Here is a 6,009-nt window from a genome sequence, read left to right on the forward strand (position 1 = left end):
TGCAATATTGCGTATCCGTTCAATACCGCATCCAATTTACACGACCGACGATCCGAATAATTCGTGGACGGCGTGACATGTGACCGTGGCTCGGTGTATATGCATGTATGCAGTACGTGGTCTCACTGAGTCTCGACTGAGTCAGTGTTAGTTTGACTGAGCGGTTTTGTATTTGTATTTGTATTTCTTTTTATCACAACAGATTTCTCTGCCGTGAAATTCGGCCGGGCTGCTCTCCCCAGGGAGAGCTCGTCGCTACACTACTGACAGCGCCATTGACCCATTTTTTGTACTTTTTTCCTGCGTGCAGTTTTATTTGTTTTTCCTATCGACTGGATTTTTCTCCAGAATTTTGCCAGGAACAACCCTTCTGTTGCCGTGGGTTCTTTTACGTGCGCTAAGTGCATGCTGCACACGGGACCTCGGCGGTTTATCGTCTCATCCAACTTGAAGAATGACTAGCGCCCAGACCCGCCACCACTGAAGGTATAGTGGAGGGGGAGAAAATATCTCCGGCGGCTGAGCCGTGGTTCGAACCAGCGCGCTTAGATTCTCTCGCTTCCTAGGCGGACGCGTTACCCGTCTAGGCCATCCACCCGGCCACTATCTCAGTTTCAAGTAATGCTTCCTTGTTCAGTTTTCCGGCCGCAGTTTTTGCCGTGTCGATTTTGTTTTCAGTTATGTTAAATCAGTTGGAAGGCCGGGTGATATAATCATAGTCAAGTTATGACTACTGAGTGAAAAGTCACTGAGTGTGTGTGTGTCAGTGTGTTTGTCAGCCGTGTGTGTGTGAGTCAGTGGGGGTAGGAGGGGGTCAAATCACTGAGTGTAACCAAGTTCTTATCACGGATGTCAGTGATATAGGTATTCGGCAATCGTCAGTGAAACTGACCCCGTCTTAGTTCTGGCACGGTGATTTTTTTCCAAATATATTTCACTGATGCGACTCAATTCATATCAAGTTGCCATGCCGGAATGTGGTTTGCTTTACTCAGTAATCATGTATGATGTGTGTGAACCGAATGAGATGATATAGGCCGAGACTAAAGAGGGAAGAGAATACTATTCGGGATACTATTGGATAATTATGATGTAAACCCGAATGGCTCTAACAAACATTGAGGTCGCCAAGCCTATCACTGATCTCACTCAGTCATGCTGAGTGACCGTCGCTTGTGGATTCAAGTTCACCGTGAGTTGTCAGGGCTCTGTTGGCGCCCGGCCGCGGGGCGTACTTTGCCATGCCCGTGAAAAACATGTTAAAAAATTAGGGGGCGGCCGGGGGGTGGGGGAGGGGGCCGAGCAGCTGATCAGTGTCTTTCTCCGATCAGTACCCAGCCAACGCTGGTGTCGCTGATCCGGCCGCGCGGTCACTGCATAAGGCCTTGAGAAGGCGTCAGGAGCCCGCGTGTTACCAGATACTGACTGATGCCATTCGGGGACTAAGCAAGAGCGAGAAAAAATGCCCAGCCCACAAATTTGAATTTTTGTCCCTCGAGTGGGCTGCTGTCGCATTGAGATAAGTTCAAAAACCACCCGGGTCAATAGCTACTGAGCAACTCATTCACGGCAATATTCATGGACAATACTCCAAAGTGTCGAGGACTCTTATTATTATTATCATTGGTAGTCAGTAGTAGTAGTAGTAGTAGTAGTATCATTATTATTATAAATCAGGAGCGTAGGCCTATTATGTGACCCCGAGAAGGGAGATAAGCATTAGAGAGCATTGACAGATGAGAATGAATGGATTGTTTCCCTTAACAGCAACTGTTTCTGATTGGACAGCAAGGTGCACAAGTTGTTCTCAGAATGGCTGGCTTGAGTTTGGAGCTGGGACCTGGCAGAACCAGGCAGTCTATCATTGTTCACGGAAACTTTTAACTTCTTTATTCATTTAGGAGTGTATCATTCTGCCATCGCTGGACAGATGTTTAAAGTTGAGTCCGGCCTCGTTCACGGACTTTTCGTATTTCAAATCTGTTTACGGTCAGTCCGTGCTCTTTGTTCCACAAATAGGGGCATCTCAACGGAGTAAGTTTTCCTCCAGTTAAATCACTTCCTCAAGTTCTTCACCGTGGCTGAGTTCGGAGTTAAAAAGCTATGGGGTGAATCCGTACCCAAGCAGGACTTTGTGATTTATATGAGTGCGGCCTATTCCAGCACACAAGGCACCCACGAAACTGATCCAAATTATACTGGCTTATATTGACCAGTTCAAATATCTCAACCCCGGCTTGGATATCAGTGTAATACCTGCCACGGTGAATGGTTTAAAACTACTCTCTCTTTATTTCCTTCGTTGTTTGTACATGTATAATTAATTGATGTTGAAAACTTTCTCACTGAGTCGCTTCCACGGCAGTGATTCTTCTCACTCAGTCGGGTAGTCCGAGTCAACACCGTGCGGACGGCCGCCGGCCGGCGGGCGACCGCCGCGCCGACCCGCGTTCTCAGTCGGACTCCGAGTCGGACCGGCTGACTCAGTGCTGGACAGCCGGTGATTTTGCCTTCCGTTCACAGTGCCGGAGTTGAATCAGTTCCACACACACACACACACACACACACACACACACACACACACACACCGTGAATGGCACACACACACACACACGGCACACTGATACACACAAACACACACACACACACTGACTGGACACACACGCACACACACACGGACGCACTGACGCACGCACGCACTGGACGCACGCACTGACACTCACACACACACAGTATAATATATATATATATATATATATATAGTATATATATATATATATATATATATATATATCATCTGCCGGTATGTGTGTGTGTGTACACACGACATGTCTCTCTCTCTCTCTCTCTCTCTCTCTCTCTATATATATATATATATATATATATGTGTGTGTGTGTGTGTGTGTGTGTGTCAGTGTGTGCCGTGTGTGTCAGTGTGTGTGTGTCAGTGTCAGTGTGTGTGCAAAATTTCTTGCACGTCTGAACTTGATAATGATCCACTGAGAAAGTTAGCCGGGCTTTTTCTCAGTTGCTGAGATGAAGTGTGTCAACTTGAGTTTGTTTTTGTTTTTTTGTTTTTTTTCACATGGGATTTCTAGTATTTTGCCGCTCTGTATCAAAACTTGTTTCATCGTGTCACTTTATCGGTGCAATCAGTATTGCCAGTGTTTAACCGGTGTCAGCAGTCGGATAACTTTTATAGTCTATGATTAGTTTGCTAACTTGATTATCATAAGCATCACAACTGAATGTTCGAAATATTAAAGGGAAATAAATCTGGAGTCTGATATGTATGAGGGTATTGATCCAGCGGCGACTGTCATTCCTTCAAACTGATGAAGCCGTCTCGAGCCGACGGTTTGGTCAACTGATGATCTTTGCCTTTCTGGCTTCAAAGCTCTTGCTGGTTTTACGATTGAGTGTCATTTCAGTAAATTTCAGTAATCATAGACCAGTGCACCATACAGCACTGATAGGTGTGCTCCAAATCAGTCAGTGAACTTAGCAACAGCTTGTTAGACAAAAACCGGATCCACCGACCGGCTCTTTCACTGAGATGGTCAAGTTGTTGACGGACAAACCGGACCCGGGTTCCGGCTCTTGACCACAGTCAATAATTTTTTTTTATTTAATTTTTTTTAGGCTGTTTTAAATGCAGTTTCGACATGGACATTGCGGAGGGACACTGAACCGGTTATTATATGACGTCGTGGAACATATGCGGTTCCCGGCCTCTCTCCGGCTGACTGATTTCAACTGATGTGTTTCAGTCACTGAGCTTTCGCGGAGAATGCATCAGAATGTTCCGAGTCTAATCGTCCACACCGGCCGCCGGCTGCTGTGGAACTGAAAACTCGCGGCAGCCGGCCCCGGGTAAAGCTCGCGGCTGAAACTGAAAAGACACCGTCGGATAGATGCCCGATCCCGGGCTACCACTGACGAACTGGTCAGGCTTGTGACTCGTCGACCTTGCCACTGATAAAACAATTGATTTGTCCTGTCTACGTATATTCGTTGATGGTGTGTTGTATTTTACAGTCATCATCGAATTGAGGCAGCCGGCCACGGTCTCAGTGGGCACTTAACGTGCCTTCACAAGCAGAGTTCGACGTTACATCAATACAGAAGCTCAGTAACACTGGGATAATCGGATGAAAGTTTCAGTCAGTCATTCCGGCGAAGAAGCGAGACGGAGGCGCCGGTTGGGGGTGGGGGCAGAATAGGGGGGGGGGGGGGGGGGGTAGGGGCGAGAGGGGGGGGGGGGTCGGAGGGGGGGGGGAGGATACACTTAATGTACCAGACTATTTTGTCATCAACTTCAGTAAACACAGTTGCATAACTAAAACTGACTTCCATTGACTTGTATGCAGCAGCTAGCTTCATATGTCTATATATGTCATTGACCAGTATGCACGACAGCCACTGATCCAATTTACTGCGTCCGTCCGGTGAGGTCAGCGGACCGGACGGTTTAATTGGGCCGGTGTGCCAATACTAACTGATCTGAATTTACTGTGCTGTGTGTCATCTACGTCAGCCTGCGAGGACTAGTGGCCTCTAACACTGAGGATTCAAGTCCAGAAAAAACATGACTGTCAATATCAAAATACGATAACGAACTGAATCATGACATGATGACTTGACTACGGGACCTACCGTGTAGCACTGACGTCAGTACTAGTACGTAGCCTATTTGCCCGGTGGAGACTTACCAGTTCGCCGGGAAACAGGCGGCAACTGAGAAGGGAACAGAAAAGTTGTTGTCACTGACAGGCGGGACTTGATTCACCGGCAAAGACCGTCGTCAGTAAAACTGTGACCGAAACGCGGGGTTTTTAACGTGATCATAGTTGATGTGGCCGGTTAGATTTAAACGTGACTTGGGAGGCCCCTCCCCCGCACCCCCCCCCCCCCCCCCCCCCCCGCCGCGGCCGGCCAAAAAAAAAAAAAAAAAAGATTTGCCGGACATTTCTAAGACCGCACTGATGGCATCTCATGAACTGTGCTTTAAACAGAGAGAGAGAGACTGAGAGGGCGTGGGGGGTGGGGGGGTTGTTCTCCCAATGTGCTCGTCTTCTATCTGGCCTGCAATTACTCTGGTTTTGAAGATGCTCACCGGAGTTTGTAAATGGCACAATTCTCATTCTTAAATGGCTCGAATATTTTCAAACGGGTGCACATGTACCGAAGGCAGTTCAGTGCATTGTACTTGTCGTTGCACTACAAGTTAGAGTGCACGAAAACCATTGAACAGAAATAGCCAGAGGCAGCTAAAAAGAATTATTCAAAAGCTGGTTTGTTTGGTTTTTTGTTGTTGTTGTTTTTTTTTTAGAAAAGAAAGACGTTTTCAGTCACAGACTGACCATTTGCGTGGGAAAGTACGTTGGGAAAGGTGACTTCAAAACTGGTGACATCGAGCACTGCCGGACATCTCTGAAACACTTTTGGCTTTTGATCTGAGCAAATCATGATTCTGGGCAAAGGGAAAGAAAGTATTGCGATGAATTAACTGTATTGAATCTTTGCGAATGTATCTAGACAGGTTTGATTTCGTGAAGAAACAGAGAGTCAAAAGCAGCCTCGGTATTCACGGTCAAGTTCAGTAGTGCGGGTTGATGGCTAACTGAGATGCCACACTAAACAACAATAAACTATCACTTTAACCTTGTAATTCTCTTCCCCCTTACGATGCTCCATTTCGATCCAGGTTACCGCATTTCTTTCTGTGGTCTAAAATATAATTTTACACTGATTAACAAAAAACTGGCTGACTTGGGAAAAATCAGTCATCGGTAGTTGTTGATGGAGACTAGCACATCAAGAGAGATGACTGTGATTGCTGAAAGGGAGAGAGATGAACCGAATGAACAGAAACTGGAAACCAAAGAGGGAGACCAACCAAACTTCGCGTCTGGTTATTTCATGTTGCTGATGTCTCTTCCGCTGATCCCCCATTGGGAAAGTGGAATAATTTGGGCCCAAAGAGACAAAACCACCATGAATGTCCTT

The sequence above is a fragment of the Babylonia areolata genome, chromosome 2 (genome assembly GCF_041734735.1).
Source record: "Babylonia areolata isolate BAREFJ2019XMU chromosome 2, ASM4173473v1, whole genome shotgun sequence".
NCBI classification, from domain to species: Eukaryota; Metazoa; Mollusca; class Gastropoda; order Neogastropoda; family Buccinidae; genus Babylonia; species Babylonia areolata.